The 26,892-nt window shown below is 44.3% G+C and overlaps 2 long non-coding RNA genes across 3 annotated transcripts; both read left to right on the top strand.

The window, feature by feature from the left end:
* The first annotated feature begins 8 nt into the window (after positions 1-8).
* Positions 9-5,553, top strand: LOC143315786 (uncharacterized). Of its 2 annotated transcripts, XR_013076183.1 has the most exons (6): positions 9-326; positions 636-726; positions 914-1,038; positions 1,243-1,342; positions 1,598-2,398; positions 2,431-5,553. It is a non-coding gene; the product is annotated as an uncharacterized LOC143315786 (long non-coding RNA). The 2 variants fall into 2 exon arrangements; XR_013076182.1 differs by having other exon boundaries at positions 1,598-5,553.
* A 563-nt stretch (positions 5,554-6,116) lies between these two features.
* On the top strand, positions 6,117-25,149 carry LOC143315787 (uncharacterized). The gene is made up of 3 exons (XR_013076184.1): positions 6,117-6,221; positions 6,371-6,427; positions 23,297-25,149. It is a non-coding gene; the product is annotated as an uncharacterized LOC143315787 (long non-coding RNA).
* Positions 25,150-26,892: the final 1,743 nt, after the last annotated feature.

The following is a 26,892-nucleotide window of genomic DNA, read 5'->3' as shown; positions in this document are numbered from 1 at the left end:
TGATTGATTGATTGATTGATTGATTGATTGATTGATTGATTGATTTAGTCTGGCAGAACATGAATGTGAATTTGAAGAGACAGATTTTCCCTTTAATGCCGATTGGACCGATCTTTCAAACATTACGGTAGCTGATATTGCCCTGTAAATGAATTTCGTGGTGCGTGTTACCGTAATGACCCTATTCAGGCAGAAGTAACAGATCAGCGATTTGTTTCTCCACTTCAGACCTAGCTGAAGGATAGAGAGAGAAACGGAGCGCTTTTGGCTGCAGAGGCATGTCATAGTGCTGCAGGTTTATGATTAGTCTTTGGTTCCGCTATCAGGTAATCCATTTTTACACAAATAAAAGCCACCCCAACTAAGCTAACTGTTTGCTAACTTTAAGCTTTGCATGATTTGCGGCTAAAAGTTAGCACGTTTGCTTACGGTGACATTGGTCATAAGATGGAAATGAATAAAATGATTTAACTTCTTTAAACTGGCCGCGATGTTGGCAACAGTTCTGTTAAAGTGGGTTAGAAGGAAGACATTTATTGTTGGGGTGTCCTCATTGGGGGTCCTGACCCAGCGGTAAACTGTGAGGTTGGTTCGATGTGAAAGCCTATTCTGACATCGTTTGGCATCATTTGTAGGGAAACAATGGAAGAAACTGACAGACGCGATTAGTGATGCTGTTAAAGGGTTCACGCCGTGTAACCCCGTCAGCCGCAGCTGCCGTCTGAGGTGGGTGTGATGCCAGTCTGTCTCTGCATGTCCTCATAGACCGAAACACAGATTTCCACCAATCAGACGAGTAGTTATTGCTGCAGTAACACCGTACAGATGTAGATTTTTAAGCATTCATTGCACAGCGTGGGCCTTGATCATCACTCTCTTGCTTTTCCTCTGTCACTCTTCATTTGTGTCTCAGCCTCCTTCAACACCACTTGTGGCCTTTCAAAGGGAAATTCTCTGAGGAAGTCATGACTGCGACTCTCCGAAGAGGGGTGGACCGTGAGCCTCTGAGGAGTCCAGAGGATTCCTCAGAGGCTCACGGTCAGCCTTGTTTCATTGATTAGTTTTTGTAATTAGCTGATATACAACAATCTAAATGTCTCCTTGGAAGTAAATCTTCACTCAGCTATCCTCTTCCCACATATGGCTGCCAAGTTCAGACTTATCACAAAAACTGACTATTAATGATCCATGTTAATGATTTGCTTTCTCTGTTTTGTTATTCATTTCTTTATTCTTTGATAGAACCAGTCCAGGACGTGACCCCCTGATTCTTCTGTCCAGAGAAGCTCCAGAGCTGGTGGATGCAGAGTACACTAAAAACCAGGCCTGGAAGTGTGAGAAGGTCTGTGATACTGAACCCTCACCACTCCAGGGTCAAAGACTCTGCAGTCATGATTATTGGAATTGGCTGGTCTGAATCTCCTTTGTGTTGTATGTTTTTACACATTGCGTCTCCTTAGGGAGTGACTGCAGTTTGTCAGAGAGAATGATGCAGTCGCACAGGAGATTTCCACGAGGTGACAGATCACGCTATGTGATTGAATTTGGATGTTTTTGTACAGCCAGTCTGACTTAGTGTGTCTCTCCCTCCTCACAGGGGTAAGGAATTCATCCTGGACCACCTGCTGATGCCAGATGTTTCCTGCTACTGGGAGAGACTCCTCACTGAGTTGAGCCAGCTTCTAACCAATAAACCCTCAGAGAAAAGAAGGAGTACAGCCAGATTGTCCATGTAATCACTGCACCATCACACATCATTTCTGCACAAACAACTTTGTTACTCCTGTAAGGACGCATGGTCCAGTCACAGGGCTCGTGACTTAGCGTTACACAGTCATAGGTGTCATTTTGGTGTATTGACTGTGGAAGCTGGCATACCTTGAGCTGCCACTAGGTGGCTCTTTTGACAGATCTGAGTCACGGCTCACTTTGTTCTAAAAATGTGTATAAATTGGGGATGTGGGGTGTGAAAGAAGTGGCAGTGGGTGTCCAGGGTAAGCGGAGCACCTGGGGCTCTAATTTAAAATGCTTGAATGACAGTGCTGCGAAGGGTGATGTCGACTATCCACGAAAGTGGTACCAATAACAGTTAGGGATGCCATGCTGTTATATATGTAATACATGGAAGGATTTCCAGACAACTACAAAGTTGTAATATGCGCCAAGTGAAACACTTACCTGCTTTGTAAATGTAGAAAATTGTGGCAAATGTCCCCAGGAATCCTGATTTAATCATTAATATTTACCTAAAACCCAAGTTCTTTTAATAGAAAGCAAAGCAATGGCCAAAGTGAGACTCACTTGATTATTTGGGGGGGGGGCTGGAGGTTGTGTGTTTGATTGTTATGAAGCTGGGTGACTTTTGAAAGCCCGTGCTTCCAAGTGAGAAGAGGACCCGGTGGTGTGGTAGGAAGATCTGCGGCTGAGGAGCGGCAGCTGATGAAGAGTCCGGTTTGATTCCTGCCCGTTGCTGGTGATCGGAGCCAAGTGGTCCTCCACAGGAGCGGGTTTCAGAAGATTCAGAGAGATAAAAGACTACAACCAGAAGATCTCAGAAGTTGAGGAGGGTTGGACCTGGTCAGTACTTGAATGGGATTCTCCATTGGAAGACCAGGTGATGTAAGCTTTTTACATGTAAAAGTGAAAGCACAGTCTTTTTAAATGTTCGTGACACTGATGATGGGCAGTTGGTGCGCAGAGCAGGGTGTAATCATGGTAACATTTCAGTCTGTCATAAAGTGTTTAAAAAGGCACAGTCAATTAGGATTTCACTCTCTTCATCTTTACTTTCCAACATAATTGATGCGGAGCTTTTTTGGCAGTCTGCAGGGGATCATGATGACCTGATCTAAAAATAAGAATAAAAGCACAAGGAAATAAATAACATGTATAACACACAATGTTTTATAAGTTGTCTTATGGAGCTTATATTGCTGTGTGATGGTCCCCCTGGCGAATATGCAAGTAGAGCCTGGTGTATTTTGTTTGTTGTTTATGTTACGTTTCAATAAAAGGGGCAAATAAAAAAAAAATAAAAAAAAAAAAAAAATTAAACAAGCTGAGGGGGCGTGGTCGACGGTTGACGCTCGACGCAGTTCGTGGCTCGGCAAGAAGCTGTTTCGGGACGAAGTGTGGAGGACGGCAGAAAAAATGAGATACACTGATAGACAACAACAGAAAGAAGTGGAGAAGTTCGTCGTGAGTGATGAGGTCAGTCAGTGGCTCAACGGTCACTCAAACACACACTAACAAAACATGGACGCGCCCGTTGCTTGTTAGCTTAAATGTCAAGTATGCTAATGTCTGTGCAGTTGGTAATTAGCGAACTTACAGTGACTGTTAGCAGCGAATAAACAAACGACACATCGGTCAAATTTGCCCGAACGATACGAGGTGAAAGTAATAGTTTATTGAGGGGAAGAAAATCAGGACTTTCTATAGTGTTTGTTGTAGTTTTCCAACTATCGTTGTTAGCGGTAATCAACGCCACCTGTCAACCGGCTCTTAAAGGCACACGCCAACAGGTCGCGAGCGTCAGGAGAGAAGAAGTGGCGACTTAGATAAACACGGTGCTCACATGAAGTTTAAAAATGAGTTTTAAAAGTTGTGAAAATAGCAAAGCTGCATGCGGTTTATTGGTTGTTATGTGTGGTGCTTCTGGTTGCCCTTACTGCGTGGTTTAGGTCGTATGTTCAGCAGCAGCAGTTCTGTTATGGCGCATTTTTAATGGATGTCATTCCAGCACACTTTCCACCTATTTGTGCCATGCCTCAACCATAAATTGCCAACTGCTTAAACTGTGCGCGTGGTAAGCATAATTTTGTCACTACCGGAAATGTGGTCGTCATAGAATATCAATTGACTCAGTCACTTAAAGATGTTCAGTATTGCTGTTGTTGACATGAACCCATGTTTGGTCTGTCGTTTCACTCGTGAGGTGTTTGTCAGTTGTGATAATCGAAATGATTGTGGTCCGTATGACACAACAGTGTGCCATTGTTGATTATGTTGTGCACAATCTGTTTCTAAGTACAGTGAATGTGTAGTGTTAACAGGCTCAATTGCACAGGTGTTTGTGACACTGTTTCACTGTTCAGCAGAGCGGTGGGGTGTGGAAAGAAGTAGTTCAGGCGTCTGTTTGTTTTTGGCATTTTTGATAGTAGCTAACAACCAAAGGGCAGAAGTTGGGACAGGTTGTGTCTTGGGTGTGATGGGTCTGCAGTGATCCTGGCCATTTTCTGACTGTGGAGATGTACAAGTCTTGAACGGAGGGCTGGTTGACACTGGTGACTTTTCTCGCTGTCCTGATTTTGTGTCACACTCTGTTTGTGCTGTGTTTGGTGGCACAGGAAGCGCTGCTCTGTCCTTTTTGTTGATGGAACTGATGATTCAGCCATGTAGGTTCCATTTGAATGTATTATGTGGTGTAATACAGCTTCTTCTACTTTGATTTTAAACACACAATAACATGTCCCTCTTCACATCTTTAAGCATGTGTTAGTGGCTGGAATTGTTTATTTCCACAGAAAATGATATATTTTTCATAATCTTCCCATTGGTTAGATACTTAGGTAGGGTGATATGACTGTATATACTGTATGATGGTAGAAACGTGTCCACTGGTAGAGATTTTCCATACTGTTTCCATGGCAGAAGGTATCTCTTAAGATGTATTTACACACTGCCATCAACAGCGTAGGCACTGTTACCGTGCTACACAGTGAGCTAGCGGGTGTTGATGACTTTGCATGGAGTGTGGCTACTTTGTACGCCTGTGTATTGCTTTCCACACTTTGATTGACGTTGCGATGTTGATGTCAATGTACAAACAGTCATCATTATGGATGAGTTGTTGTCATCCTCCTGTATGTGTCTGTGTGAAAGGGCAATTTTTGACATTTTGCAGACATGATTCTGTTGACATTGTCCCGAGTTCAAATGAGAAAATGGCTTTTCCGATGTATTTGCGGCAGGCAGCGCAATGAAGCACTCCAGCTTCCTTTTCAGAGAGTAACAGTTGGCGGTGCTAATGCACCTCTATTCTCATTTGGAGCCTTAATGCTTCCATTTTGAAAGAGGGTGTAAAGTTTTACTGGTTTCAATCTTCTGTCATGAACTGCTTGTTGTCTCATATGAGGCAGTTGTTTTTGTTTGTATGGAAGAATAAAATGAAGAAAATAATTAAAAGTGAGCAAGTGTGGTTTGGCTATTAAACCGTTTCTCAATTGAATTTGTAGAAGAATTACTATATTTACAGTTTGCATATCGTCCAAGCATCGGTGTGGAGGATGCAGTCGTTTTGCCGCTCTATCGATGTCTTTCCCATCTGGAGCATACTGGAAGCAAGGTGAGGGTCACGTTCTTTGACTTCTCCAGCCCTTTAAACTCGGTCCAGCCATCACTGCTCAGGGGGAAGCCGGAAGGAGCCGGCGTAGACTGGCACCTGGCTGCGTGGACCATCGACGACCTCACCAACAGATCACAGCATGTGAGACTTTGTGACTGCGTGTCCGATGTGTCGGTCTGCAGCACAGACTACTAGAAACACTACTTTGTTTTTGTGGCCTGTAGGATTCTTTTGCATATACTCTATTTATCTAATTTGTCCAAATGTACATATATGTAGATGTTTATATTTTCTATTCTGTATTCAGTATACTTGTATATTTTTACGTAGTCCTCTTTATGCCACTGTGCTTGCTTTGAGTAACTTGCTGGATGTGATGACTAAATTTCCCTGGTGTGGGATCAATAAAGTTTTATCTTATTGTGGTATATACTGTTCCCATGATATACAATGAGTATTTATTTCAAATGATGAATAATACGATAGAACATTTAGCCATATTGGCCACTTTTTATTGAGTGCCTCATTTTCTTTTCCAATTAATTTGAGGATCCAATCTTTCAGCTATTTAGGCCACTCGGGTTAGTTCACATGAAACAATGTAAAATGTAAATGTAGTGCAGTTAGAGTAAAGACATAAAAAGTGAGGGTATTTTTCTGCACAGTGTTGGGAAAAAGTGAAAAATGAAGGCTGACATAAATGAAACAAAGGACAGAACATTGTTTAGATGACACCCTTTTTATTTCACACACTCGGTTGGTTTGAATGTGCTCACTGTGGTTGAAGTAGACATTAATGATCATTGATTTTGTGTTTGATTGTGCAGATGGACTGGTGTGGACATGGTGTGTGGTCTTCAGGTTTGTCCAGATGGTACGTATCTGTTTCTTCATGAGCCATTTTTCAGCATTAATGCTAACTGTAAACATAACTTTACACTCTGTAAAACCAGTGTTGTCTGATTTAGACTTTGCCTGTCAGCTGTGTTGATGTGAAGACTTGTCTTTGTCACACACTTGTAGGTCTGTGGCCTCAGAGGAGGATGAAGAGGAAGGTGTTGTCTGTGCTGAAGCTCTGAGGTAGGACAGCTTTTCCTCAGTTTTACCAGCTGCTGTGTTTCATGTTGAAAGCATACAAACATCTAAAATTGTGAGTTTTTGGTCCAGAAAAAGAAGTGATGAAGTAGAGCCACCATAATCAATATCACAGAGGAGTCATGAGTGGATATGGCTGGCTGGTGTCAGATGGCTTACATGTCAGACTGTGGGGTCGCTGGTGGGAAAGGCTGATGTCCTCAGCACGTGGGCTTCAGGTGTGCTTTGCAAAGTACCTGCTGCTGTGTGGTGGATGGCTGTTGCAGCAAGCCCCCTTTTTTTTTGTGCGCTTGCTGTTTCTTGTTTGGTCCACCAGAGGGCAACTTGCATTGTTTACAGGTTAAAATTGCAAAAGAAATCTTAGCTTTCGATGCATTTTTGACCTTTTTTCCATATGTATGAAATTCCTGATTTCAGTTGCTTCTAAGAAAATGTCATGTCCTATGCTTTTATGTGTATATTTTCACCTGTTTGGATGCTAATGGTAATGTTTTTTACATAGTGAGATTTTATTTTGAAGACCACTACCTCCTACTTCCCTCCTGTGTTGTATTGCTGGGAAAAAAAAACAAAGCCACTGGACTATGGAATGAATGGGCTATTGGTAAAACAATGGAAAATAAGGCAACAAAGCAGAAATGGCAACTTAATGATAAAATGTCGAAGGCTGAGTGTATTCTAGTAACGGCTGAGGAGGCACAAGGTTGGTGTGTGTTGTGCTTATGGTCATTGCTTGATTGTTTGCTGCTTATTTGGTGAATTGGTGGTGTATAGTGTGGTATAATGCCGATTTGTCTGAGAAAGTGCTGTGATTATGAACCATTTTTTATAGACAGAAGTGGCAACAGAAATGTGTTTGTGTTGTGTTTTTTTTGTTTTTGTCAGTTGTGACGTGGGGTTATGGAGCTGGTTTGTGGAACAGCAATAGATGTTGTAACCATCAGTGGAGTCTCTTACTTTTTTGGAGGGTATGCTACAGCTGTCATACCCTGACACCTGAGCACAGTAGAAGTGGTGATCAGAGACTTGTAAGGGGGGGGGGGAGATGAAAGGAAAACCCCTCCCAGCAGAAGTTTTCCAAGAAAGAGGAGTTGCAATGAAGTTCCAAAATGCTGTTTTGAGGTTTCTATGTTACTACCTCAGGCAGCTGATGTTAAGTGTCTTCTGTCCCCATAAGTGAGTGGAGCTCAGCTGTGTTGTTGGTTGTATTTGTAGTTTTGAGGAGAAAATGTGGCTGACGATCATGAGAAGACACCTTCAGATGAAGTAACCGTGGCAGCATGTTACCTGATGGAGTTTCAGATCTTCAGGTTTGTTGTGTTTGTGGTTAATGTTGCTGAGGACCTAATATGTGGATATCAGTAACTTTAGGTTTTGAGAGTGTGACAGCCATTAGCTTTGAAGTATTTGGTCCATTTTGCACTGGGACCATGTTGGACTGCATGAGTGGGAGAATTTCCACTCAAGTATCTGTGTTTATTGAACATATGTCCCAACATTTTTATTCTGAGAGACTAACATGGACAGTAATTGGTGCAAGTGGTCCAATATTGACTAAAAGCTGTAAAACAGTCCTCAGTGTAATCTGTCCCTGTGTTTGCACACTGTCTATGTCCATTGTGGTGTGTTTGTTTTTTCCACTGACAGGTTAAGATGGCGGTTTGAGGTGTGTGTATTTGTGTCCACATTATGGAAAGGGTTCCTATAGAGATCCCTTTTGAATGAATGAGTGAGTGAGTGAGTGAGTGAGTGAGTGAGTGAGTGAGTGAGTGAGTGAGTGAGTGTGATCCTTATTGTTTCATAATAACCAGCTGTTTGAATCCTTTATGTTGGTTAATGGATTTCAGTGAGCACTCCAGCCTCAAGGCCACCATATTTGCCACTGAGTGAACACGTTTGCAGTGTAAGAGTGAATACATGTGTGTGTGTATGTGTGTGTGTGTGTGTGTGTGTGTGTGTGTGTGTGTGTGTGTGTGTGTGTGTGTGTGTGTGTTGAAGTTTACCAGTGTGTTGGTGCAGTGTTAAATCTGACGTGGAGGTGACATGTCGCTGAGGTCTGCATTCCCCCTGATCTGTATTTGACACTGTCACATTGAAGGATGCAGTTAACTCCCCCTGTGTTTAACCTGATGTGATGTGGTGAATGAGCAGTGTGATGAGTGGGTGTGTAATTTGGTATGTACCTGTGTCAGGTGTCATGATCTTAATTTGTGTGTAGAGCACAGGAGAAGCATGTGTTTAGTTCAGATGCTGTGTGTTGTTGGTCTGCCACCACAGAAACCATAAAGTTTGATGTGGCTCTCAGACACTCAGTGAACACGGTCAGTGGTTGGTTTGATTAATGGTTTCCAGTGTAATGATGTGTGTTGTCATAGCTAAGTGATGGTGGTTGATCAGGGTCACGATCAGCTGGTTGAACCTTGTTTCTAATGGCAGTTTGCATGTAATTAAACTCATGAGTGAAACCCAGTGTGCTGTGTGGTGTTGTTGGAGACTACCGATGGGACTTGAAAGCTCAGCATTGTTGTTGTTTTTTTCATTCTCATAGATGTGACCCTTGTGTGTGTGTGTAGTGATGGGAAATGTGTAATCAGTGATCACATTGACCACTAATGTGATGATGGCTTAAATGTATGTATTTCACATATTTATTTTGTTTCATACTTCTTGATCTATTTTTTTTGGACTGAAATCAATAATGCTTATTGAAAAAGAGTCAAGTAAGGCATGTCCAGACTGTAGGTTTGTCAGTGTGTCCTGCTGATGTGTTTGTGCAAATTGTTTCCCCCAGAGACAAAGCAGTTGGCCTAATTTGTCACCATTCATTATGTGAGCTGCACAGTGTCTGCTCTCCATGATGAAATGAGTAATTATTTGGATGTATGTATTTTTTGTAATGTTTGTAATCATTTATTTAGAGTCAATGAGTTGTTGCAGCCATAGTGTGGACTGAGGGATCTCAGTGACGACTCTGCTGAAGTGTGGCCTCACAGCGTGCCTGGCCTGGTGAATCATGAGTGAGTGATGTGGGTAGTAAACCCATTGTTATGTCAGTCTTGTCTGGATAATCCAAAGTAGTTTAGTGAGCATTAAAGAGTGATTATGGATCTGCTGTCAATCATTGTGAATGACTGAAGGTCTGCTGGGGAGGACAGTGTTGAATGGACAGAGTGTTTGTTTGTTTGAGTATAATGAGTTCTGAAATGTGACTGGGGTGTTTTCAATGGAGTGGGATTGGGTGGTGTAAACCTCAGATCATGTTCAATATTCACTGAGTGATCCTTGCTGATTAATTAGTGGCTCCTCCAATTTAAAATGGCTTTAGGGCAGAAATGAGTTTCCTGTTTGTGTAGTGGAGGTCAGAGCAAAGTGCATGTTGTTCAGCCTGTCTGCCACACTGTGTGTTTGTATCTCCACTTTACTTTTCCAGATCATCTTTTGAGTGGAGACCTGTATCCAAGGTCGTTTTGAAATCTGTCCAATTCAAAGTCTGTGAGCATCCTTCCATCTACATATGTTCCACCTAAATCTTGAGGCATTAAAGTGACAAACACCGAAAAAGAAATGCAAAAACTCCCAGTCTTTGATTGGTCAGACCCTGGCAGCGAGGGTGTTAATTGGTCACATAACATAGGTGAACAAGTTTAATTAGCTGGACTCCAAATTAGCTGTTAGCCAAAGGTTCACAGGGCTTCTCAGTGTCTGCTGTAAAATGTGGGTGATTGGAAATTCAACACAAAGAACAACTGGAGCTTTTTGCAGTGTCCACCACATGGCAGTGCAGGGTCTGAGTCCACGCCAAAGGTGCTGGTCTCCCCAGCAGTTAGCATGTTGTCACACAGCATGAGCTCTGAAGAGAGACCACAGACAAGAAGCGATATTAACCAATAGTCATTAGGCAACAAACATACATGTCACAAGCAAGGTTGCCGACAGCAGAGAACAACCAGAGCGAGTGGCGTCATGGTCATTAGTGGTCCAGTTGGATGCCAGTGCTCCAAGGTTACACATAGAGTTAATAAAGAATGTCAGTGTAGTGTTAGCTTTTCCCGAAAGATTAGAGAGTCCATTTTTGGAGAAAGAGCAATGTTTGTGGAGATACTGAAAGGAAGAGTTTGTGTTTGGAAGGGAGTGAGTGTTAGAAGAGGGTGAGGGTTTGCGGAGACATAGAAAGGAAGGGTGGGAGAGAATGAAAGAGTAAAGGGCGGCTTACCTGTGTGACCGGGCAGAGCGCTGTGCGGCCTCTCCTCGTGTGCCTCTGCTCGGTTGACTCGCACAGGTAGACTCGCAGGTCTTTGCAAAAAAAGGTCTTCGCACAAAAAAGGCTGCCGCGCAAAATGCTGCCGCTTTCGCTGACGCTCAAGCGGACTCTGTCTACTTTTATACTGCCCCAGCGCAGCTGTTCCCCATCGCTGCTCGTTACCGGGGCTCAAGCCCCGGCCCTGTGGCCATACCTCGTCCAATGCGCGGAGAGAGGGCGTGACCGCCTCAGCTGACCCGATGATCCAATTTGCCCAGTCGTTACTGGCCTGACGGCACAAAAATCACAATTATATTAGCATTAGCAATTAGCTCACTGTACACATTTCATTCAAAAACTTGTTAGATCATTAAGAACATTAAAAACAGCCACCCACAAAAACCAACATTCCCCAACCACAGGCCTTGGATGAACAGTACAAAGTCTCCCTCCTACTAAACTACTGTGACACTGCCTTCAGATCTGGCCACACAGCAGCCTACAGCTCATCCAGAGCTACCCTGAAAAAGGCCATCAGGGAAGCTAAACATGCCCAAAATTTTCAGATTGAGGAACACTTCCACAACAACAACCCTAGGCACACGTGGCAGATCTTCCAAGCTATCACACAATACCGACCAAAAACCACAGCCCCACCAACCAGCAATGCCTCCCTGACAAGCTCAACAACCTTTATGCTCACTCCAACAATGTGACACACAGACAGACAGACAAACAAACAGCCATTAAAAATGCTCTCCACTTACTACATCAGTTCTGCACTCAGCACGGTGAACAGCCATAAGGCTGCTGGCCCTGATGGCATACCCGGTCACACGCTCAAGGCCTGTGCAGAACAGCTGGTTGCCATCTTCACTGACATCTTCAACCTGCCACTGGCCAGGCAGCAGTCCCCACATGCCTCAAAACCACCACCGTCATGCCAGCACAGAAGCAGTCAGCTGTAGTAGGCTGTCTCCCCCTCACACTGGACCCCATCACTTTGCATACCATCCAAACAGGCCAGCCAAGAATACTATCTCCACAGTACTGCACTCCACCCTGACACACCTGGACAAGAGCAACACCTACACAAGGATTCTGGTCAACAAACTTAGTGACCTTGGCATCAGCACCTCCCTCTGCAACTGGACCCACTCTGTCATGTTATACAACCGCACCTCCACCACCCCAACCCTGAACACAATCATCCCACAGGACTGCATGCGCTGAGACCTCTACTCCCTCTTCACCCACAGCTGCGTGCCTGCCCATGGCTCCAACTCCATCATCAACTTCACAGATGACACCACAGTGATAGACCTGAACAACAACAACAACAACAACAACAAGTCAGCCTACAAGGATGACATTCTGCAGCTGCTGATGTGCTACACCAAGAAGACCAAACAGGTCATCGTGAACTACAAGAAAACCAAAAGCTTGAGTCACACCCCCATTCACATCAACAGGGCAGAGATCAAATATGTCTCTGCCTTCAAATTCCTGCCTGTACATTTCAGGTGACCTCCCTAGACCTCTAGTCCTCCACCTTGATAAAGAAAGCTCTACAGCACCTCTACTTCCTGAGGAGATTGAGAACAGTTCACCTGGCTCATCATGTCCTGGTCAACTTCGACCGCTCCACCATTGACACCATCCTGACCAACTGCATCTCAGTATGACACAGCAGCTGCACAGTCTCTGAGCAGAAGGCCCTGCAACAGGTGGGGAAAACTGCCCAGTACATCACCGCTGCCCAGCTAACTGCCATCGAGGAACTGCAGCACAACAGGTGTCTAAGAAGGGCACGCAGGATCAGCGATGACACTCCCACCCTAACCGTGGACTGCTTGCCCCCCACCATCTGGTAGGAGTATCAAGAGCCTCCATTCCCACACCAGCAGCCACAGGAACAGCTTTTTCCCCAGAGCTGTTACCCTGCTGAACTCTGTCCACCAGCAGCCCCCCCCCCCATTAACACAGACACTCTCACACCACCTTGGACAAAAAAGAAAAAACCAATAAAAAAAAAACACCAATCTAATCTAAGAAACAACTAATGTCAGTGGGTTGGTGTCAATGATAAACAGTAGACTGCAGACAGTAACACAGCCCAGGTGATGATCATCGCAGAATGGCCACCAATACAAACCAACATCCTTTATCAATCAATCAATCAGTGCATCGCTTCAAAGGATTGTTTGTCCCACCCTGAAAGCCACTTTTCTCCAATTATGAATGGCAATTGGCTGTTGTGAAGGATGAGTGTAAGACAGAAAACATGCCTCAGTTCTCATCATACTGTCACTGTATCTCTACATTTCACATGCACTCTCCTCAGCAACAGGACAGGATGGGATCCACTGCTCCACACTTTGGCCACAGTGTGCGCTACTCTGCTTCTACAAAGGTGGGGATGCTTCAGCAACACCAAAGTGTTGATTTGCTAAACTCTGAAAGCCCATTTTTTACTTATCAAAAGTTCACACTGACAGAGGTGTGTTTGCAAAAAGCACATCCTGGTTTAATATGTGATCAGAGAGACACATTTCAGGACAGTGGGGACAAAATCATGTGGAGCGCTCTGCTGTGTCTCCTCCTCCTTTAACAACAACAACAACAACAACAACAACAACAACACCAAATGTGACCACAAAATGGAGGTCTTTCCCTTCATGTCCTATTGCTCCTCAGAGGGGCTGCAAAAATACACCCCAGCAAACAGTAAAGAAAGCTTCCTTACCACCTCTGGACGCTGGGGTTCCTCCAGTCTGATCAGTCCATCTCTGCCATCTCTGCCATCCCAACCGTCACCAGCCTACTGTCCGCCACCTTCAAAACACATTAAAACATACCAGGGTCACGCCATCCACACCACACACACACACACACACACACACACACACAAAGACACATAGACATGCCTCAGATGCAGCTAATACTGTGTCAGAGATGAGAGCCGACAGTGGGGAGGTCACAATTGCACCGTTAGCCACTGAACCTTCGAAACGTGCTTGTTTTGGTGGGTGAGGCCAAAAGAACATCATCTACACACAACAAAACATGGCTTCATTTTCAACACTCAACCTTTGCTGGGTTTGCACACGTGCTCTGACAGATTATTGTTGGACTCTCACAATAACCTCCACAAATGCCTGTATAAGTATATCTTTGCCTTTGGGAAGTCCATCCTAACTACATTTCATCATCTTCACATGCTAGGATAGAACAAAAAAACACTGATATGACAGACAGTCAAAGATTGATCTTCTGCCTTTCGCTGATTGGACAGACCATGTGGATCAGCACAGTCGGCGCCCCTGGTACGACACCTTTATTCACTGCCTCAAAATCTCACGCCGTTCTCCGTACACCCCGTAGAGGGCATTGCTTTCTAAACGGGGATTACTCGAGTTTGATGTGGCAAGTCAAGCCATTCAACCATGACTCCTGCTTTAATCACATCATTCGTGATAGCTTCTGTCCCTGCTTCAGCTTCACCTTTCCATGGATATTGTCTTTGGTGTGGCTTGAATGATGATTTGAGTGTTATGCAGACTGCTTCTCCTCCTTGCATTAACCATACACCTGATGTAGGAGGGGATCCCACCTTGTAAAACTAGTCCATAAGCACATTGAGTCATATGCTGTGCACTTAGCCCACCCTCACACGCTAATGCTCTTACATCTACTTTTCCCAGTAAGTCCCTTCCCTGACTTGAATCTAATCTAATCTTTTTCGGGTTTTTAAACTGTTCTTCACCATGTTTGCTATGCTCCAACACGCTTGTTAGGCATCCCCATTTTCCGACTTGTGGCCAACCAGTTTGTATGGAATTCACCCGAGCAACTGGTCCAGTTGATGAGCGCCGCTTCCGTTGTCACCGTTAGGTTTCCGCGGCCAGAGAGCTTGTTGACACCGTGAGGTTACCGCTCTGTTACTCATCAAGACACCGCACTGTCAGAAAATATTCTACACGCCACCCGCCGCAAGTCTTTACACACAAACACATCCAAACCAACCGTTTAAAAAAGTTCCCACGGCAAAGGCCTCACCTGACCTAATGTGATCCCACTCTTTTCACACATTGTTCACTTCTCTACCTCCATTATTCTGTGGGGTGACATTAATGAGCGTTACAGCCACAGTTTAGTGTTTGCTCAGTGTGTGTAGGTCTCTCCTGGATGCTAATGACTTTAGGCTAACATTAGCTTCCTCTGTCCTGAGCTCATAGTAACACACACGTCTTCTCTCTCGTACTCTCCTCCAGCGCTGAAGTACTATATACATACTCATTTCATTACATGTGTGGAAGCCATCTATAGCTGATGAAATGTGCCTGTGACCTGTGTGAAGGCTGGGCAGGTGTGACGGAGTATTCACCCACCTACAAAGAAGAGGAGGAGGAGGAGGAGGAGGTTGGATTGTCCCCTTCTGCTTTTTTTTCAGTGGCATCTCATCCAAACACAACAAAGCAGGACAATTAATGCATGCAGATAAGGAACTGGTTCATGGAATGAATGTGCCACAGAGGACAACACAGGCAGCCTGAACCTTTATTGGATCTGAGTCACTCACATTCAGCTGACTGCTGCAGGTGAAGCACTCAGTGTCGGAGGAAATACTTCTTCATTGATCACTAAATGCTCTGCAGGCGCTCCCACTCTCACCGTGTTCGCTTTAATGCTTCATTAAATGCTATGCGTTAACAAACAAGGCTGATTTAAAGTCACTGCACAGAAAAACCAGGAACACTGGACTGAGTTCAACCTGACCGAGCTTCGTACATTTACTCCTGACAGCTGGGAGTCAGGACTCGGTCGTCCTCTTTGTGGCAGGCACGGTGAACTTACGAGCTGCTGGTGAAGCCAGACCGGGTCAGACGCCTCTGGAGCTCCTCGCCGTTCTGCGCAGAACAGAAGTGACAGATATTCATGCACATAGGACACATCAGGACATGAGGACATATGAACCACTGTCCTGTGACTGGAGCCTGTGGGCTGAAGTGTCTGTCAGACAAAAATGAGGAGAAAAAAACAGCCATTGAAGACAACACTGCATTCGCTGTCGGGACACTCCACATCCTGAGAGCCTCCAACTGATGAAAAAACTGTAAAACTGGCCAACAAATAAAATAACACAGCCTTTTCCCACCATTTCTGGTACTGTGACTTTAAAAACACGTCACTGTCAATTAAATGATAAATTCTGCTAAAACACTTGAATTTTCAAGCAACTTCCTGCCTCTAAATCACAAAAACTTGACAGGAAACACGTCACACACTTCTGCAGATGACTTTGAACCCCTTGTGACTTGTGCACGTACCTTCCTCTGGACGGCCTGGCTGATGACGGCCATGCTGAACAGCTGACCGGACTGGTGTGACGCTGAACTCTGCTGATCACCACAGTGATGGACTCACCCTCCTCCTCCTCCTCCTCCTCCTCCATCGCCTCCAGGACGTCCTCAGTTCTCCAGCCATCAGCAGCACACATCAAACGTCAAGTCTGGATCAAGTCTGGGAGACACCAGCATGCTGTCCTCAGGGTCGGACCTGAGACTCCATGGTGTACTGAGGACGGGAGGGACAGAGGAGTCAGAGACACAAGAGGACGCCACAGGACCGTCCACAAAGACTCTTCCTGCTGCTCTTGACACTAAATACATTTTCCTTTATTAAGACTCATTTATGCTGCTTTGGATCAGTGCGCTGCTGCTCTGCTCTCAGGGAGAAGAAATCAAAGAAATAAATAAACACAGATTTCAGCTCTAAAATGATAACATTTAACAAACCAATGAACAACTTGGATAACTGATTTATTGGTTTCAGTTATTTTTTAAGTTACACAAAAGTCAAAATTCTCTGATTCCACTTTCTTGTAGTCATTGCTTGGAGTTTCCAGATCTTACTGACACAAAGAGCTGCTGATGAAGGACGAGGAAGACGCTCCTGAGCTGATCCGCCATCTTGGTTTGACACATTTCTGTTGCACTTCCGCCAGCTGCCCACAGGGTGGCAGTGTTTGGAGGACAAGCACAGTCAAATAAATAAAGCTGCTGATTGATCTGTGAATTCTCCTCCACATATTCATCATAAATGTACTTGTTGGTTAGATTTCGAATCTTTATTTGATTCTGGATGTTAGCTGGATAGTCTGTCAGCAGAATGTGTGGAGTACAAAGAGTAAAATGACAGGAACCACAAATACTCTAAGTACAATTACCTCTAAATTGTCTTGAAATACAGTATTTCTGAGCTGATATTATTTTGGAGAACTTTACTTGAATATATCTTCTACTTTTGACATTTTCCACGGCAGGTACAATCAACACAACAAACAAACAAACTAACTAACTAACTAACTAACTAACTAACTAACAAGCAAACTGATGTGATTCTGAGAACTCACCACCAAGTCTCACAGTCCTCACATCAATAACACTCTGACTAACTCACATTTCAGCCCAAACAAACATGATAACAAACCACAGAAACATGTTTTATCTCTTCTTCTAAACAGCAGAGAGACTTGTTCATTATCCGTCTTACTTCCATGACGCTCCACAGTTTGTGCAGGTGTTTCAATCAGCTCTGCGCTGTCCAGACAGGCTTCATTACCGCCACCTGCTGGACTGGAACAGATTCACAGTGACAACAGGTGACCTCCCACAGAGATCCCGCTCACGAGCTATTAGACACAAAATGTCACTTTTACACAAAGAAACATATACATAAATGTCTGGACGCCAGCCTTCAGGCCCTGAGGTCCAGGTCTGCTGGAGGACAGTGTAGCAGCCCAACCACAGTTTCTGACTCCAAATAACAACTGATGGCTCATGAAGCAGGTTCAATCATGTATTACATGAACCACAAACACACAGGCACACTGTAAGGGCTGAAAGCTAAATTAAATTCCATTTTCATTGGAAAAGTAGGTGAAAAAGTGTGTCTTATGTTCAGTCACAATGGTGACCAATGGGATAAGGTGTTGTATCTGCCATTTATAGACAACACTAAATATTTATTCTATGCTGTCAGAAAAATTGCCATATGTCCCACCCCAGTTAATAATATTTGTACTATTCTGTGACTGGTAGTCACCCGTGTTACCACTAGAATGCTCTATGACATTCTAGTGTGACTAGGCCTACACTCACTATACAAGTTTGAATAATTGTAAATACATATATAAACACTAGACACCCTCAGCATGATGTATAACAAACATGGTTTTCTTATCTTTATGTTAACATACTTTATTCACCATTTTTGTGGGAGCTTTGATGCAGCCATCCTTTTGTCATTGTACAGCCAGGATGGAAACAGCTCTGGTCATGTGGCAATTTACAGTGAACATGTGACACTGCACATATTTTTCCTTCATTGATCAATGGCATTTCTGTGTTGTGAAGGATGACTGTAAGACAGAAAACATGCTCCTGTTTTCATCATATTGTGACTACTTTCATTAAACTGCCTTTAAATTAAACTACAATAAAGTCCTTTATTGTATCCCTCCATTTCACATGCATTCTCATCACCTGGCACCCCCCCCCCCCAAAAACAGGACATGATGGGATCCAGTTTTCCATATTTGTACTGCACCGCTCTTTGGTGCCCCCTAGTGCCACAAAGGCAGAGTTGAGGGCTGGATGTGCAGCTCTGGTTCTAGAAAAGTTACAGTTGCTGGGAAAAAGCAAAAGTGTTGGTTGGCAACACTCTGAAACCCCATTTTTCATTACAAATGGCAAAAACAGCACATCAAATGTTACACCTGACAAATGTCTTTGGTTTGGACAAATACTTCCTTATTTACTATGGGATGGCAGCAACGTGTTTCCATAAAGTGGGGACAGGATCGTGTTTAGCACTCTGCTGTGTCTCCTCTTCTTTTAACACTCTAAGCATTTAGGAACTGAGCACATGATTGTTGTCATTTGGAAAGCAGAATGTTTTCCCCTTTCTTTCCTGTCTATATTGTTACAGGTGCCTTCACAAACATACACTTTACCTTTGCCACCACTTTGCAAAGTGCTCTTGGAGCAACATATGCTGTAGACAATGCTAAACCACATTCTGCATGTACTGTGGAGTGAACCAGTCCAGGTGCTGAACTGGCCTGCCCGCTGTGCTCACTGTCACCAGTTACAAATGTGCTGTGCATTATGAAGCTTTAAATACTGCTAAGGAAATGCTGAGCGGCTGAAATCGCACATCAAGCAAGAAGTGGGATACACCCCTGCAAAAATAAATTACATTTCTTCCTTACCGCCTCTGTACTCTGTGTTGTTCCTCCAGTCTGATAAGTCGATCTCTGCCATCCCAGCGATCACCAGCTCCAGCTCCCTGGCATCAAACACAGACACCAGCCGAGCATCCGCCACCTGCAAAACACATACAAATGCATCAGTGACATGTTTTCTACACTGCACTTTGATAGAGATCCATTCAAATAGTGTATATGCAACATAGGAAAGCTTCTGCAAGGCATACCTCGTAGAAGCCTCTGAGCAGGCTCTGTCTGCTAGACCACTCCTCTTTCCATCCTCCACGATTCCCTCACTGCATTCCTTCTTGTTCTTCTCTGACACGGATGTTGGCCCCTCCAGGCTTCAGCTCCCTTTCTGTTATCTGTGGTCAGACACATGAAAAGAAACAAACAAAAAACAGCACTAAATCAATCTTCTGCTCATCTTTTTTGCCCCTCATGAGGAATCCAAACAGTTTATTTGGGAAAAATAAGGTCTAACCTGTCCAAACACTTCCTCGTTGACGGTGAAGGTGAGGTCCAGCATGTCTTCTATGTCGTTGTCGAGGGACTACATGATGACAAATGACAGTGTGTAGGTTTAGGTGTGCCTGTGGGACCTGGCTGAGGAAAACAGTACTCTCATGTCCTACTTAAAGTCAAGTTAGTTTGAAATAACGTGCTCTTATGTACATGCGCAGACTTTATAAAACAGTCTGGTGAAGAAGGCATCCAGCAGGTAGTGGTGGATCAGAGCCAAACCCAAAATGCCACCACTGAAGCGGAACCTGAAACACACATCAAACACATGACCACACATTCAGGTAATCAGGATACTAACAAACATGCCTGAGTGTTACCGCTGTCTCTGCCGCTGGTGGTGATTGTCCATGAAGGCGGACATGGGGCCGATCTGGACGGTGTAGGTGTCGTTGGCAGAGTACTCAGACCGTAATAAGGGTTGAAAAGCTCCCTGGAAACCAAGAAGAAAAGGAACTCTTTGGAAGGCCCGCTGTAATCCAATCTGCAACACACACACACACACACACACACACACACACACACACTGCATACAGTGGAGGAGAACATATTCAGATCCTTTACTTAAGTAATATATATATATATATTTTTTTTTTTTTTTGGGATTTGGCCTGGTCATGTATGGAGCCATGAAGTGCCCCTTTTACAAGGCTGTCATCAGATGGAAACATGAACTCAGCAAGCCAAACAGACCTGATGAAATGTGCAAGTCACCTGGGATTTCATTTGCCACAATTCAACAGTCGCTGGTGAGAAAACACATCAGCTTCTGTCTGAAATCAATCAGGCATCACCCACATATTCTGATTTTGGAAAGTGCACATGTGCCACTACAGAACAGACATGCTGTCAACACAGGGCTTCAAATCACCTGTGAAATCAAAGGCCTTAAGGACTATTTTCTGTGTGCGTGCGTGATTTGTCTCCTAACAGGTGAGTTCTGTGGTGAGGACACAGGTGATCCCCGAGGTGACTGACAGTAACTGTGGTGAAGTAAGGCGTGAGGAGGCACGTACCACACATTACTATCTACACTGACTGAAATCACAACGACAGTAAAGACAAGCCACTGTAGTGACTGGAACACAATTAACAGCAGTTAACAGGAGCCCTATCGGGTCAAATGGCATGAAGAACAACCATGGACATGACACAGACGTCGGACAAGGACAGGAGATTGGTGACAATAACGTGGAGGCCACAGAAGACACCGTCACTGAGATGCAACAAGAGCAGCACACAAAAGACAATATGGTGACACCTTGTGGTCCACAGCAGGGAGCACATGTCAATCTGAAAACAGTGAAATACAGAGATAAAGACTGAGGTATTTCACTTACGGCTCAGCATGCTGAGACTGTAGGAACATTGTGGAAGCTCAAAAAGTGTGTGTATGGTCGGGCAGATGCCTATTTTTACTGCTACGAAAGAGCGAATGCTTATGATTGAGTAAAAGAGAAGATGACTAACAAGAATTCCCATTACAAAGTCCTGTACAACCCTGGGGAAATCTAAACATCCACGGTGACACTTTCACAAAACTCTTCTCCAAAACATTTGTGTCAGCAGGCTTCAGACTGACTTACAGACACATGCGAGAGCACACAAGACATTTAAAAAACCTGCAAACCAGACCAGGCGCAAAGAAAACAACAACAACACGCTTTGTGCTCTGAACAAATAGCCGTGATTCCGTGCAGCTTTAAAATAAACACCACTTCCTCCTGCTGGAACTCAGCCGGTCACACTTCCACTCAGCAGCCAGTAGAGGGCAGAACAGCATCAGGAAAGACGTGAGTGTGTCTCAGCATCCAGCACAGGCTGACTGAAATCCTGAGTCACAAACACACTGTCATGGTGGCCTTTAACCCCGACTGGATGGAGTTAACAGGAGCCCTATTGGGTCAAATGTCACAAAGTGCCTTTTACATATTTAGCTGAAGCACATGTGATGAAAGTCCACGTCATATTTACTTGAAATGAGCTCAGTTTCAACCATTTCAAGTCAAATATTTGCATTACAAATGATTCCAGAGTCACATGAGGGAAAAATAAACTGTTAATCATCTTTTAATTATCTCTTCTCAACACTTCTTAAACAAAATGATTGTGTGTCCGTATACTTTTGGCCATATATAGACACTCACATTTCACAATCAAAATGCTGATTTTGTGTCTCCAGATCAGGTCGACCTCATTTCGGCCACAGTACGCTGGGAGTCCACGGTGTCATCTGGTCACACGCAGAGTGAGAGAGTGCCGAGGCCCAGCTGGGCGAGCGAGCTGCTCTCTCGGAGCTATTTGGTTGGTTATGGATCCCTGAGGGACGCCGCTGCCTCCTGTGTGCAGAGGATCCATGCCAGGCCCTCGGTCGAGCCGTGTGTGTGTGTGTGTGTGTGTGTGTGTGTGTGTGTGTGTGTGACAGAGGGAGATACTCTGGCTGGCAATTTCTCAAACATGCGCCCAAAGACAACAGAACAGTGTGTGGTTTCAGTATATCAGCGCATCAGGGAGAGCAGCCAAGCCAACTTTAACAATAAGAAATATGAATCGTAATGCTCACTCTGATATAAATGAGGTTTAAAGTCTATGTTCATGCACATACGACGCATCAGTACATGAATATATCTGAACTACGCTGCATTCACTGTCGGGAAAACTGTGGCCTCGATATCCTGAGAGGCTCCAACTGATGAAAAACAGTGCAAAAAACAGTAAAACTGACAAAAAACATGCAAGGTTTTCCTCAAATTCTGCTACTATGACTTTTAAATCATGTCTCACTGAAAATTAAAGAGTACACTCAACAAAAAAAGCTACTTTTCAAAGCAACTTATTGCCTTTAAATACTCCATTACTGTCCTCAGATACAACTTTGAGGTACTTGTCCTGAACTCCAGCCTTCAATGATCTGAACATGCGATCAGCTCTTAACTCCTGCACACTGCTGCAGATTAAAGGACCAAAATGTGCATTAACTATTTAGTATTTTGATTAACTTGGGATGAAACGCCACTTAAAGCTGCTGTTTCACCTTCGCTCAGACGCTGGATTTCCCAGCAGCAGGTAGCATGTTGCCATGAATTCACATTTCCTAAAAAGTCAACATATTTGGGGTTCCATACTGATGATGGACATTTCACCCTCCTCTTCTCTCCTCTCCACTTCAGCACAGAACAAACTCGACAGACGAATGCAAATACTGTTGTTCATCCGCGCTTTAATTGTGTGTCGATCCTGCGGCTTTGCCGTTCTGCATATGTAATAAAACGACTTCTCTTTTTTACCCTCTGAGCTCTAAATTTCCAGCTCTTAGTTTCAGTTTCTGCCTCTCCTTTTCTGGCTCCAACAACTTTGTTCCATTTCTCATTCTCTGGCATAATTATGGCTTTATAGCATTCTCCACCGCTCGGGCATGCTGGAGATATTTCTCCCCCCCACCTCTTTTTTGTCTTTTTTGGTTGGGCTCTCATTAATAATTCACAGAGAGAGAATGGGAAATTTTAGTGCAATTTGCAGCTGCTGAATCCCAGTTATTGTTTTGCAGGGTGTTGCTCAGGAAGAGAAAACCTCGGACGAAGGCTTTGTAGTCCTGAATGTAATTTGGCTGCGTCTCTCTGACAGGCCACACATCATTAGGGGGGTGAATGAGATGTGGGGGGGGGGGGAACAGCTCCGTCCAGCCAGTCAAACACACTGTCCTCATCTGTCGCTCCAAAGCCCGACGCTCTGTGTTTCCTTAATGCTTTTAGATGCTGTTTCTTCATATTTATGCCTCATAACTATCTATGTTTTATTCCGTTTGTTTGCATTCGACCAGGCGGCAGCTGAATTATTCAGAACGGGCCGAGCAGCAGAGATGACAAAGAAGACGGGCCGCTTTCCTTTCTGCATGCAGGACCAGACGGCGGTGACGAGCACGTGCTTTTTAGGGCATCCTGGTGGCCTGTGAGGGGGCTCAGAGACATGCAATGAAGGCCCAGCAGGTCAAGTCCTGCAGGGGACATTTGTCTGACATGTTTAAATGATAAGTTTTCAAATCTAAACTCACAAGGTCATTCTCAAGAGGACACTTCACCTGGACCTGGAATTACACACAGAAAAATCAAAGCACCATTGTTCCAGCAAACATTTTGGAAAAAAGTTTGACCCAATCCCAAAATAGCTGGAGGGAGGAGGGAGGCGCTCAAGCAGTAGGTGAATATCAGATATTTAAACCTTTCATTGACCTCAACTCAGAATGAGCAGATTTCAACAATAGGGGTTGCTAATCCTTTTTCCCCCCACAGAATGTGATCCAATTTGACTATTTCCTGCTTTTAATGCTCTTACTTTCTCATGAAATGATGTTCTTTGCACTGATGGTGGGAAAGGGGAGATGTTCGGTGACGTTAGCTTTGACTGTAGGAAAGACAACAATCAGTTTTCCAATCTGTCATCTAAATAATTGTTAGTTGCAGCTTTAAGTTGCAGCTGCTTCTTGAAATATCAAATCACAAAATGAAACTTATCAAGAAATCTGTGTGACTGTGCACCTTTGTCAGTACCAAAGCAGAATAGTATGTTTGACTGCATCAGAAGATTCTGCTGCAAACCTGACACAAACACACACAGGAAGCAGAATTTCTCTTCTGTAATTATGAAAACAATCTGGATTTGATCCTGTGAAGATGCTTTCGGAGGCACAGAGCTGCACACTGGCCTCCTTTCTGACCCACCTTCACTCCAGTCCTGATGCCTTGAAGCGCCAAAATATTCCCCTTAACTTCTGACACCTGTGAAGAGAACAAAACTCCACATCAGACACGTTCAAAGCTTCACAGTTTATATGAATAAATCAGTTTGGCACCGTCACATTTTAAGAGTTAGATTCTCTTCTTTCACAAAACTAATTCAATCGGCCCAGTTCCTCTTCACCAGAAACACTGATTGTGATTTGCATGTATGTGCGTGATGGTGTGCGAGAAGGCACGACCACCAACACATCACAGTGCAGAGGCATCGCGGCTCGAAGGAAAAGGAAAACAAACCGCCGCTTATAAAAAAAAAAGCTAAGAAATCAAACCTCTCTTTTTTCTCTCCTTTTGCCCGGCCTGACCTATTTTGTGCAGAGTATCTCATAACCAGAGAGTTTAGGGCTGTTTAATGCTAGGTGACACAGCAGTGTCCTGCAGTCTTTTCTTTCTTAATCCCTGGCATCTTCAGTAAAAGATCTCTCAGAAGAAACAGCGCTCGTTTCTGGCATCCAGCCGCCGGAGGGAAGGGGAGATTGTCAGGGCGCATTTCTTCTCTGCTCGCCAGCCATTCCTCAGGAGGGTTGTGTGTGTGTTTGTGAGGATAAATCCCCCCACCCCGCCTTTTTTTTTTTTTTTTTTTTTTTTGGGGAGAGTTAGGTAAACTGAGGGGAAGGAGAAAGAGGTGGCAGCTTTCTCCCTTTGGAGAACAATTCCACCTTAAGCTCTTTTTTGGAAATTGCAGGAATGTTTCTCTTGTACTGCTCTTGTCACCTTGCCTCCAACATGGCCGCAAACAAGCTGAAGTGAAACTCACTGATGCGTTTGCTCCAGAGCGGTGGAGGAAGAAGGAGGAGGAGGAGGAGGATGCCCGGCGGGCTGGTGTTTCGTGTCATCCTCTGATAGCGGCTTTTGTTTGGCCGGAGGAGGTTTGTGCAGGGGATGCTGAGCGCGAGGCTGACTGTGTGTCCAGTAATCTGGCCGGAGGAGGCGCGGTGCGAGGCCCAGACTCTGCTGGTCGTTCAGTGGAGCTCAGACGGACCAAAAACCAGGATATTTGGTTCAAAGTGCTCAGGTTTTATCTAAAATTAGTTTTACTACATTATTATTATTATTATTATTATTATTATATCCATCGGTATAGTTGAATGCTGTGCATCTAAAAAAATAATATAAATATTAATATAAGCGAAAACTCAGAAAACCTCAACATCTCAGAAAATTTGAATATTTCCTTTGAAATTTGAGTCTATCACTATTTCTGCTGCATAAATACTCAGTCAGGTTCAGGACACACTACGGCGATCATGGGGGGAACTTCTGACTTGACAGTTGTCCAGAACACACCCGCTGACACCCTCCATGAGGAGGGCAAGCCACAGAAGATCGCTGCTGAAAAGGCTCAAGGCATGTTCAAGGAAAGGTGACTGGAAGGCAAAGTGTGGTTGGAAAAGGTGCACAAGCAACCTGAAGTAATCTGAGGGTTTGGTTAAAGCTCTTGGTTAATGCTCATGGAGAATAAGGCATCAACATCTGCTTTCTAATGAATAAGAAAGACCCAATCTGCTGCTAATAAGAAACTACTTAATGGTGAATATGTGCACCCGCATATAATCACATCGTCAATATGTTATTGTCACATCACGAAGCCGTTGTTACATCATAGGTTATATCTGCTAGTTGGAGACAAACACTGATATCAGTATCTTTAAATCATGAGCTCGTCTGTTAACACATTGTGAGTGCTCATTAGATCACCTTTAAATCTCTTACTGAAGCAGGTTTATTACGTTTTTGACCCATTTTGTCAAATCAGCTGCATTACCTAATAGTTCTTACCACGTTCGCTTCTGCAGCGCACTTCCAGGTTGCCTTCTTGACACAAACAGCCAAGTAAAACATAAAGGAGGCCAAATAAAAAGCATTATGGTTGAGTACACTTAGGTGAAGTGGAAAATAAGAGCAGCGCAGCAACTGGGCTTTCTGCAACGGCAGATAAGGACGGGGGTCGACCCCCCGTTCGCGCCATCTACAAGGAAACCGGGCGTCCGGGAAACCCGAGTTTTCCCCAATCAAAAGTTCCATTAACCTGGAGCACCGGGAGCTAATTGAGAGCGGAGAGGCTGAGATATATCACCGTGCCATTTCAGCCGCTCGGCTCCCGACGCGCTGGCGTCGGCACACGTCACGCGGTGACACGCCTGACATATTTGTAATTATCTGGGATAATAAGAAACGAAATGCGGCAACAAAACAGCCGAGCTGAGGGTGATAGTTTTGGCTGGAAGTGGACTCCTCGAGGAAAAGACAATGAGCAGGAAGATTTCTCCAACCTTTGATAACCCAGATCATGTTTTAAGCATTAGGAGACGCATAAGCAGCGAAGAAAACCCACAAATCTGCAAGATTTATGAATCTCAACTTCACACATGCTCTTTGGTGGTGGGAGATCACCAGTTCATTATGTTTTGCACCGTTTTCTGATGCTCGTGTCTCTCTTATCTCCTTTGGGAGGGTGAAAGATATTCTAATCTGTCGCCCCAATAGCCTTAAGCCCTGGTACGGCGAGTGGGCCAACTTTTGTTCCACATAATCCCTCCACCCCAGCGAGGGGAGGTCATGTTTGTCAAAATGTGGCGACGTGAACATGGAATTTTCCCCCTCCTCCTCCTCCTCCTTTCCT

This window comes from Chaetodon auriga, chromosome 23 (genome assembly GCF_051107435.1).
Source record: "Chaetodon auriga isolate fChaAug3 chromosome 23, fChaAug3.hap1, whole genome shotgun sequence".
In the NCBI taxonomy this organism is placed as follows: domain Eukaryota; kingdom Metazoa; phylum Chordata; class Actinopteri; order Chaetodontiformes; family Chaetodontidae; genus Chaetodon; species Chaetodon auriga.
Note: the sequence above shows the minus strand (reverse complement) of the source record. Positions and strands in the feature narration are given on the sequence as shown.